This window comes from Dipodomys ordii, unplaced genomic scaffold (assembly GCF_000151885.1).
Source record: "Dipodomys ordii isolate 6190 unplaced genomic scaffold, Dord_2.0 Scaffold61, whole genome shotgun sequence".
In the NCBI taxonomy this organism is placed as follows: domain Eukaryota; kingdom Metazoa; phylum Chordata; class Mammalia; order Rodentia; family Heteromyidae; genus Dipodomys; species Dipodomys ordii.
Window position 1 is genome coordinate 56,975 of NW_012267277.1, and position 11,843 is coordinate 68,817.

Below are 11,843 nucleotides of genomic sequence, written 5' to 3' on the forward strand. Positions count from 1 at the left end.
AGAAGTGGCACTGTGGCTCAAGTGGCAGAGCGCTAGCCTTGAGCTGAAGAGCTGAGGGACAGTGCCCAGGCCCAGAGTTCAGGCCCCACGACCGGACCAAAAAAAAAAACAGAAGTGGTGCTGTGGCTCAAATGGTAGAGCCTTGAGCTCAAGAGCTCAGGGACAGTGCCCAGGCCCTGAGTTCAATCCCCAGGACCAACACAAACACACACACACACACACACACACACACACACACACACACACACATCATTAGCTATTGGTGAAGGCATGGCTCAGATATCAAGGCCTTGAGGTCAGGAGGGAGAGGAGGGGGTAGAATTGGTACAAAGACAAGGAGAGTATGTAGACTGTATTATATATTTCTCTACTCTTGTTCCTCATCAAAAAATCCATATGAAAATTGAACTAGACAAGATATTTATTGTACTGGGCACCTGTGGCTCATACCTCTAATCCTAAACTACTCAGTAAGACCTGAGGGTCATAGTTTGAAACCAGTCAGAGCAGGAAAATCCATGAGACTCTTATCTTCAATTAATTGCCCCCCAAAAAAAGTTGGAAATGGAATTGTGGCCCAAGTGGTAAAGCACTACCTTTGAGCAAAAAAGCTCAGAGTCAGCACCCAGCCCCTGAGTTCAAGCCCCAGAATTGGAAGAAAAAAAAAGTATTTATTGTAAGAGATGGCATTCTCCTTCCTATCCACAAGAGGGAGCAAGCACTTAACATATCTTGGAAAATTCATTATACACATGTACACACAAAACTTTCAGAACAAAATCAGAAAATAGCAGTAACAATAAAACTATCAAATATTATCTACCATGTACTAAAAATAGTACTAAAATACACTGGGTGGAAGATGCCATATTTTGTTTTCAATAATATACTATAAATTACTATTTGCAAGTATTAAGTCTGACTAGATACTACAAATATGATGTAAAGACTGAGCAAATTATAAGTAATTCAAAATCTAAAGCTCTAAAAGCAAATAACACGTACCAAGCAATTTATTACAGCTATTTTTATAACATAAAGGGAATGGATTCTAAAAGGGCATAGTGAACTTGTAGGAGACCCCATGAGAGCTCTCCCAATTAGGTGTGTTTATACAGAAGCATTTCAATAAATGGATATCCTTAAAATGCATTGCTGAGTAGTAATTTCAACACCCAAAATTGTCAATCAAAGTCCATTAATGACATTTGAATACAGCTATTTTTATGACAAAAAGGGTAGATTCTCAAAAGGAATAATGAACTATTAGGGAACCTCATGAGAACACTTCCAATTCAGTATGTTTACATAGAAGCATTGGGTACAATACTATTCAGGAATGTGTATTGTCCTAAGCCATAAGTTAGTTATTCTGTTGTGTAAATACTATTAGCAACAAGCCAAATCATTTATAATTCTTTGTAGGTTATAAGACATGCACACAGAGATACACGGATACACATTCACATACAGGGAAGCATCAACTGAAAGATTTGGGGAAATAACTAGAAATTCAGCATCAGATAGTTACTGATAATTTTTTTTTCTTCATGTGATAGAAAAAGAAATTCTGTATTCAGTTGGCAATAAATCAGCAAGTTACAAAAAGAGTAAACTTCTCTTAGTTACCTTAATTACCTTAGTTACTACCTTGTAGCTACCTTAGTAAATCACCCCATCACCAAAAATGTTCTGTAAAAAAACGAATTTGAGAAAAGATGAGAGGAGATTTTAGACCTGTAACTTTATAACCCAAGATTTTCATAGTTTTATCAGCCATTTGACAGTTAATCACATTCTGTCTTTTGGTATCTCCAATATTATTGTCTAAAAGTTATATATGAGTTCATACTTAATAAGCCAAGCTTTAGTAGCTCATGCCTAGAATCTTAGCTATTCAAGAGGCTGAGATCTGAGTATCACAACTCAAAGCCAGAGCAAGCACACAAAAATTCTTCTCTCCAGTTAACCAGCAAGAAGGAAAGAACTGGAAGTGTGGCTCAAGTTGCAGAATGCCAGCCATAAGTAACAAAAATGAGTGAGAACACAAAGCTGAGAGTTCAAGCCCCAATCAATTAAATTAAAATCAATTAAAACAAAAGTTGTATGAGGGGTAGGTATTTTAATCATCAGAACTAAATCCTTTTTTTTTCTTTTCTTTTTCTTTTTGTCAGTCGTGGGGCTTGAACTCTGGGCCTGAGCACTGTCCCTCAGCTCTTCAGCTCAAGGCGAGGGCTCTACTACTTGAGCCACAGCATCATTTCTAGTTTTTCAGTGTTTAACTGGAAAAAAGAGTCTCATGGGCTTTCCTGCCCAGGCTGGCTTTGAACTATGATCTTCAGATTTCAGCCTCCTGAGTAGTTTAGGATTACAGGCATGAGCCACCAGCACCCAGCATCAGAACTAAATTCTATATTCCTTTATTGTACTCTATACTATAATTACTTACAATGAAGATTATTAAAACCTTGAACTAATTTTTTTTTATATTTTTCACCAGCTACCCCATTTTTATGGCACCAAGGTTTGAACTCTGGGCCTTTTACTCACAAGATAAGCCCTTTACCACTTGAGCGATATTGTCAGCTCTTTCTGCTTTTAGTCATTTTGCAAATAAAGTCATGCTTTTTGCACAGACCAGCCTCAGACTATGATCCTACTAATAATTCATTCCAACTAGCTGAGTTTATAGGTTTAAACCCCCACACCTAGCTAGTTCATTAAGATAGATTCTTGCTCTTATTTTTCCTAGGCTGGCCTTGAACCACAATCCTGCTCATCTCTTCTCTTGAGTAGGTAAGATTACAAGCATGAGCCATTTGTCCTTCTTCCTCTCCTTTCATATCTATCTACCTGTTATTAGTGCTTAAGGCCTTCCATATCCATGAGTTTTGCATCCACAGATTCAAAAAAACCAAGAATTAAAATATTCTTTAAAATCTGAATCAGGAAACTCCTTGAATGTTTCCTGAAACTCAATAGGAATGTATAGAACCGGGTACTAGAGCTAGTAATGAATGTCAGTAGTGACCTTTCATCAAAAGATGATTCTAGGGGCTGGGAAGGTGGCTCAGTGGTAGAGTGCTTGCCTTGCATGCATGAGGCCCTGGGTTCAATTCCTCAGCACCACATAAGCAAAAAAGAAAAAAGCCGGAGGTGGCGCTGTGGCTCAAGTGGTAGAGGGCTAGCCTTGAGCTGAAGAGCTGAGGGACAGCGCCCAGGCCCAGAGTTCAGGCCCCACTACCGGACCCAAAAAGAAAAAAAAGATGATTCTACATATTAACTCAGAATACCTCAGGATCCAGTCTCTGGAAATGTCAAAGTTCTGCCATAAACACACACACAATCCATGCAATTTAGGAAAGAAAAAAAATTATTCTTGAATGATGGTAGGATTTACAATCTAACAAAATCTGTAACCTAAGTAAAAAATGTACTTGATTTTTACATAATTCACATTTTTAACTTTATATACTTTCCAGAAATCTGCATTGACCAATAATATATGCATTATTTCCATTCTTAAAATAAGTTGTGTTTGAACATTATTATAGCATGCTGTTCTATCTGGACAAGAAAAACTAAAATGTCATTTCAAGAACAGACAATTACAAACACCGAGAAAATGAGAAATCATCTAACTAACATTTTTGTCTGCCTAAAATATCTTTTTGAAAGTGAAGGTGTAGTTCAAGTGACAGAATAACAGTGTTGAGATGAAAAGCTAAGTAAGAGTGCAAAGCCTAATTCAGTTCACGTCCCAATACTGGAACAAATGAATGAAAGAGAGAGGGAAAAAGAGAAAGAAAATTTCTGCTGTACATTTTCAGATTGATTTTTTTAATGCTATAAACACTCCTTCGCCAAAATAACACATCTCAAGATTATTCATATATGTTCACACTTGACAAGCACAATCATTTAATATCAATTATTAGTTAACATTAACAGAATATTTCTTCTTACATCATTCCAAAGTAATCAGGAAGCACTGTTTCTTCTAAAACATGGTATGGTTTTTGCTTTAGTTTTGGGGTTTTTAGAAGAAGGTTGTTTTGTTCTCTCACTACGTAGTCCAGGCTAGCTTCGAACTCACTATGTAGTTCAAGCTGACCTCAAATTCTATATTCACATACAGGCATGACCCCATTTTACAACATAGTTTAAGAAAAAGTTAGTATTAAAATTACTTGGAATTATTTCTATTATTTTCACTAGTTTGTTATAATGTCATTACTTTTGGCTCAAGCTTCAATGTTATATCATTGGGAATATACCTAAAACTAACACTATGCTCAGAAAAATAAGGCCAAATAACTTCGACTTAATATAAACTTTCTATTACAAAAATTTACAAACCATTAGTAAGTGTAAAAATGAGGTTAAGCCGGGCGCCGGTGGCTCATGCCTGTAATCCTAGCTACTCAGGAGGCTGAGATCTGAGGATCACGGTTCAAAGCCAGCCGGGGCAGGAAAGTCCATGAGACTCTTATCTCCAATAAACCATTAGAAAACCGGAAGTGGTGCTGTGGCTCAAGTGGTAGAGCGCTCGCCTTAAGCTGCAGAGCTGAGGGATAGCACCCAAGCCCAGAGTTCAAGCCCCACAACCGACAAAAAAAAAAAAAAAGAGGTTAAAAACCACTAACAGTCATTGTAGCACACTGTAGCACATGTCTGTAATTTCAACAACTCAAGAGACTGAGACAGAATAATTATGAGTTTTAGGCCAACCTAATCTATAGAGTAAGTTTGAGGCCAGCATAAACTGACTGCCTCAAAAAAAGACAAGGGAAATAAAAAGACCAAAAACAATATAATCTCTTGATGACGTAATCCCAATAGCCACACAGTCTCACACTGATGAAGTAATCTGATCTAATAGCCACCACTGCCACACACAGCTTCAAAATAGACAACTAATCCCAAAATTTTTCTTCTTTTGTTTTCCTGTTTAGCCTCAGACAACTCTAGAAAATCCGAAAAAGCTTTACCAACTTTTTTGTGCTCCAAATAGCTAGAACAGGAGGAAAATTCCAAAAAAAAAGAAAGAAAGAAAAATTACCTGTATGAAGTTTAAATTGGTTTTTTCCAAAGGCAACATGGTAAAGTCCATTGCTAAGTTTAACTTTTTCCATTACAATAAATATAACAATAGAAGGGAAATGGAGAGTACAGCATAACATATCCTTTTGAGAAATAAGGATATTTAAATTTTTACCAGGTAGTCTCATGAGAGTAACACCATTTTTTGGGGGGGGAGGGAAAAGGGGGTCAGTCATGGGGCTTGAACTCTGGGCCTGGGCACTGTCCCTCAGCTCTTCAGCTCAAGGTGAGCACTCTAACACTTGAGCCATAGCACCACTTCTGGTTTTGTGGTGGTTTATTAGAGAAAAGAGTCTCATGGACTTTCCTGCCCAGACTGGCTCTGAACCGTGATCCTCCAATCTCAGCCTCCTGAGTAGCTAGGATTACAGGTGTGAGCCACCGGCGCCTGGCTAGTAGTACCATTTTTAAACTCTTCATAGCAATCCCTGACATACTACTATGAAGCCTAAAAAACAGAAGGAGATCTAAAAGTCTAAGATCTAATTTTTTGATGATTCTCCAAAATGCTTCCTCGTGAGAGTAGACAATGTGTGCTCCAAACAGATACAGATACATACAGCAGATTCCCATGTTCCTTCAAGGAAAGGTATGATGTTTTGATGGCAAAAGCACTATGATGAACAAGATCATCTAAGAACATCTGGAAAACAACCCAGCTCTGGATAAACTTTTGCCTCATATCCAGGAAAATATGGGCTTTCTGTTCACCAAGGATGACCCCACTACTCTAAGGTGGCAGCCACTAAGTCCATTCACTGACACAGGTGAAGTCACTATGCCAGCCCAGAACATTGGTGTGGGGCCAAGAAGACCACTTTCTTTAAGGCTCTAGGCACCACCACTAATATCTCTAATTAAACCATTGAAATCCTAAATAATGTATAGCTGATAAAAACTGGAGACAAAATGGGAGTCAACAATGCCACACAGCTGAATAGGATGAGCATCTCTCTCCTCTGTTTGGGCTGATCATCCAGCAGGTTTTTGACAAAAGTAGTATCTACAACCTCCAAAGTGCTTAATGTCACAGCATCACAGAGAAAACTGTATTCCTGTTTCCTGGGGAGTATCTACATTTCCAGTGTTTGTCTGCAGACTGACTATTGCCTCAGTGCCTCGTCCCATTAATGGGAACAAAATGGGTTCTGGCTTTCTCTGTGGAGACTGAGTACACTTTCTTCCTGGCTCAAAAGGTCAATGCCTTCTTGGTAATTCATCTGCATTTGTGGCTGCTACACTCCTGGCTGCTACCACTACTATTTCTGCTGCTACTGCAGTCCCAGCCTAGATGAAAGATAAGAAGGAGCTAAGAGTCCTTGATTAGGATGAGAATTGCTCTTTCTAATCAACAAGCAACCAACTCACCTTTATTTGTCAAACCAGGAAATCAAAACTGACTTCTCAAAATTTCTTTTCTTAAAATCAGACTTTACTTTTATACTTGTCATTAATATCCTTACTCTTCAGTTTCTCATCTTTAACAGAAATAGTAACAATACAACAAGCTAGATGAGATATATCAATTATATGGAATAATATTCATAAAACACATCACAGAGCTCAACAAAAAAGAACTGTTCAATAAATGTTTGTAGTCATTTTTACAATTACCATCTCAGAAATAAATCTGTAAAATCTATCTACCTCAAAGGATGCTAACAACACCTGAAAGAGCTAAGACCCTACTTATTTACAAGATAATAATTTAGACTGTTACAACTTCATGGATACTGGAAGACAAGAGACTCCTGGGTCAAGGTCAAAATATTTCATTACAGAAATAATAGCTATAGTATCAACATTTTTGGGGGGGTCCGGTCGTGGGCCTGAACTCTGGGCCTGGGCACTGTCCCTCAGCTCTTCAGCTCAAGGCTAGCGCTCTACCACTTGAGCCACAGCGCCACTTCCGGCTTTTTTCTTTTTGTTTATGTGGTGCTGAGGAATTGAACCCAGGGCCTCATGCATGCAAGGCAAGCACTCTACCACTGAGCCATCTTCCCAGCCCTAGTATCAACATTTTTATAAAACTTTCTGAGCTCTATTTTCCATAGTAACGGACTGGTAACAAACTAGGTGACATCTGCCCATTAAGTAGACTGTGCTACATGAGAGGAAACCTGAGCTTACAAAATGTGATTTTTTTTTTTTTTTTTGTCGGTCATGGGGCTTGAACTCTGGGCTTGGGCGCTGTCCCTCAGCTCTTCAGCTCAAGGCGAGCGCTCTACCACTTGAGCTACAGCGCCACTTCCAGTTTTCTGGTGGTTTATTGGAGATAGGAGTCTCATGGTCTCTCCTGCCCGGGCTGGCTTTGAACCGCTATCCTCAGATCTCAGCCTCCTGAGTAGCTAGGATTACAGGCGTGAGCCACCAGTGCCGGGCCAAAATGTGCATTTTTATAGTGGACAGTAAGCATGTTCTTTGCTTTGGGGAGAGACAGCATTTTTATATCTTCCAGGCAGTAAGAAATCTATCTTTTAGTGTGGAAAAGATGCTATTAATACAGATTGAAAGACTCCTAAAAAGGGAGTCTGGACTAACCAGTGCCTCAAATCATAAAATGTTCAGAAATGTAAAAAGCACAAAGAATTATATAAGACAATATTCACTCCTCAGGCCTGTAGAGATGAAGAACACCTGTAAACCCCAGCATTTGGGTGGCTGAGCAAGGAGGAGAGGTCAAGAATTCAAGGCTAGGGCTGGGAAGTATGGCTCAGTGGTAGAGCGCTTGCCTTGCATGCCTGAGGCCCTGGGTTCGATTCCTCAGCACCACATAAGCAAAAAGAAAAAAGCCGGAAGTGGCGCTGTGGCTCAAGTGGTAGAGCGCTAGCCTTGAGCTGAAGAGCTGAGGGACAGCGTCCAGGCCCAGAGTTCAGGCCCCACAACTGGACCAAAAAAAAAAAAGAATTCAAGGCTAGCCAGGAGTCTATGGGTCACGCCTACAATCCTAGCTACTCAGGAGGCTGAGATCTGAGGATCTCAGTTCAAAGCCAGTCCTGGCAGGAAAGTCCGCCAGACTCTTATCTCCAATAAACCACTAGAAAAGCGGAAGTGGTGCTGTGGCTCAAGTGATAGAGCACTAGCCTTGAGCTGAAGAGCTGAGGGACAGCGCCCTAGCCCAGAGTTCAAGCCCCACAACCGAAAAAGAATTAAAGGCTACCCTGAGTTACATAGGAAGATCATGTCTGTGGGGAAAAAAAAAACACCCACTCCTTATTTCTAACCATCTTGGTTGCTGGTCATGAGTATGTCACTCCATTAACCACTCTCATGAATTCACTTGACATAGGTTTGGATTTAAAATCCATTCAAATTGGTTCATATGTCATTTAATTAAGGCTACTATCAACAAGACTCCAAGCAGCAAATTAAATCAATCTTCAGAATTGATTTTAATCATGTTCCTCAGAGTCCCATATGCAAATAACATAAAGAAATGTCATAAGCCATCAGGTCTACCTCAGAAAACCAGTTAGCTTTCTCCTTAAATGACTATACTGACCTTTCCTCTTGGTCTAAAGCCTTAATCCAGGAACAATAAAATGGACTAGCAATTGTACAGACTCAACCTGGCCAAACAGAAAAAAAAAATATTATCACTCAAAACTTTGGAACTGGGAATGGTGGCATATTCCTATAATCTCAGCACTCAGAAGGCAGAAGCAGAATTATAAGTACAAGGCCAGCCTGGATTACATAGAAACACTTAGACTGTTGGAGTTGGAAGGGAAAAAGGAGTGGAGGGGAAAGGGAAAGGGTGGAGGGGGAGAGCTTTCTGAATTGGATTTACTTTAATGCTTTCCAGGACAAAAATACCACTGGTTTTCAGCTAAAAAAACAGAAACACCTGGCGGTCAGTAGCTTTCGCCTGTAATCCTAGCTACTCTGGAGGAGCAGGTTCATGGTTCAAAGCCAGCACAGACAGAAAAGTCCCCATGAGACTCTCATCTCCAATTAACCACTCAAAAACCAGAAGTAGTACTGTGGCTCAAAGTGGTAGCCTTGAGTAAAAAAGCTCAGGAACAGTGGCCAGGCCCTGAGTTCAAACCCCGCAACCACCACCACCAACAAAAAGGTCAGAAACAAATTTTGACCCAGCCTAAATCAATGACTCCCTCATAAAGACCGATAATTATCAGAAGACATGCATAAATAACCAATCAGTTACTACTCCAAGAAGCTTCCCCCAAGAAACCAAAATAACCTCATTTTTGGAGAACTCTCAATATTCATCTAAATGCTACAAGATCTAATGTTTCCTTATATATGTGAAGATATAATGGCCCATGTTTTGGAAGAAAGCAAGTCAACAACTGGCTTACACTAAAGAAGTAAAGTATCCCAAGGACCATACAGTGCAGATGGAAAGAAAGTATTGTTTATAATTATTGTGTCTTTCCAAGTAAGGACCTACCATCAATCTAGGAGGCACTGTCAACCTGTGTCAACATAAGGTTCCAAATTCAATTCAAATGACTGAAACTAATACTGTTTTTGAAAGTACTGAATGAGAGCAGTCCACACAGCATCATTTGGCCAAACCAAAAACCAGGTAGGTGGCCATGATCTGCTCCCACAAATTTTCTGAGTGATGGCTAAGGGATGAGAGCAAGAAAGACATAAAAATATGCTAACAGGTTTTGTGCACAGAAGGTACAGGATCTGAGCCAACTCCTGTTTCCAACTCAGTAGTCAGTTACATTTAATGTACTTGCAGAAGTGCTACACGAGAGTATTTTCCCTTTTTTATTTCTTTTTGTGCTGGTCCTGGGGCTTGAACTCAGGGCCTGGGTGCTGTCCCTGAGCTTTTCTGCTCAAGGCTAGCACTCTACCACTTTGAGCTGCAGCTCCATTTCCAATTTTGGGGTAGTTAACTAAATAGTCTCACAGGCTTTCCAGCCTGCCCAAGCTGGCTTTGAACTGAAATCCTCAGATCTCAGCCTCCTGAGTAACTAGGATTACAGGCCTGAGCCACCAGTGCCCAGCTTATCCCTGAGCTTTTGTACTCAAGACTAATGCTCTACCACTTAAGGCATAGCTCTACTTCTAGCTTTTTTTGGAGGGGGGGGGGTAGTTAATTGGAAACTAGAGTCTCATGGGCTTCCTTGCCCAGTCTGGCTTCAAACTGTATTCCTTAGATCTCAGCCTCCTGAGTAGCTAGAATTACAGACATGAACCATCATCCACAGTTTATTTTTCCTTTTTAAAGAATGTTTCTTGTTCTGAAGTGAACAGGAATATTAATGTCTTTCCTTCCCCAAAATCCAGGAGTCTACATAATTCCCTACCCAGATGTCAAGATTGTTGTTCTCTACTCACTGTCACAAAATCAAACTATATATCCCATTCTCATAGATATAACTTTTATCACATGATAAATGGGTAAACTCTGGGCAGGAATCAATTGTCTGGCATGTAATGGTACCCTCTGTATTAGAAAGAGTCCTTTACATTCTTCCAAGTTTATGATAACTTAAATGTTGTCACATTTGATATAATGATAAAAGGAACTATGACGACTCTGGGCAATGTAGGTTCAATCAGAAGCTTGATTCCAGTGGGCTTCAACAAAAAACAGGCCATTACTGTGAACTCGTATATGAGGGATCCAGATGATTTGATTAGCAGCTGTAATTTGTTTCTACAATGCACAGGTTTAAAGAGAGGTTCTGTATCTTTAATCTGAAAGGCTACAATTTTCCAAGTAGCAGAGCAAACAGCTAGACCATTGACAACAGGCAAGGGTTAGGAGAAATTTAACATGTTTGTCAAGGAGAGTAATGACCAAACTTTTGAGTTCTACCCAACTCACGGACCACGCATATCCATTATCGGTCTGCACAGTAGGTGCCAAATTTAAACATACCCAGAAGATTAACAGACACAATCAGCTTTTAGCTTAACTTTACCATCAGTGAACTAGATCCAGATTTAGGGTAAGACCTCTACATTAAAGATCCACTGAGCCAGTGGCTTTGTTTCAAGTGAAGCAGTGGATAAAGTTTCTTCTAAAGAAGGGGGTAAATCATAAAAATTAAGCACCCTATCTCTGAAATCAAATCAAAGCTCCAACAAATTTTCTTTTACTCAAAGAAGTTAAATTTTTGCCTCCTTTCACACTTAAATGGAAACATACACACAGCTATAACTCTTGTCTGTGAAGGAAAGAAGATTTTTCCTAGGCAGGACACATCTAGTACTAGCTGTTAACACTAGGGAGAATCTGAGAGGTTGATTTTCAGATTGGGGGAGGGAAGAGGTGGATATCCATCCATCTGAAAGAGTCGGCAAGAACCAGAGGTACATTCAAGCAGCTTGCTGTCTTGATTCTACTTCTTGGAATTTTATCTGCAACCAATTTCTCCTTATTAACAGGCAATAGAAAACCATTTAATAATTTGGTCAATTGGGCTCATTCCTGTAATCCTAGCTACTCAGGAGTCTGAGATCTAAGGATCATGGTCCAAAGCCAGCCGGGGCAGGAAAGTCTGTGAGACTCTTTATCTCCAATAAACCACCAGAAATTAAGAAATGAGGCTCAAGTGGTAGAGCGTTTGCCTTGAGCTGAAGAGCTCAGGGACAGTGCCCAGGACCAGAGTTCAAACCCCATGACCACCAACAATAAAAATAATAATAATAATTTGGTCAGAATGCTTCTACCAATTCCCATGGACTTCCTCAAATTCTGATAACCAATCCACAAGGCTTTCATCTTTGTTGCCAAACTTTTTTTGGGGGGG

At 39.8% G+C, this 11,843-nt stretch overlaps 1 pseudogene; it reads left to right on the plus strand.

The window, feature by feature from the left end:
• The first annotated feature begins 5,592 nt into the window (after window positions 1-5,592).
• LOC105989917 lies at window positions 5,593-6,394 on the plus strand (annotated as a pseudogene).
• Window positions 6,395-11,843: the final 5,449 nt, after the last annotated feature.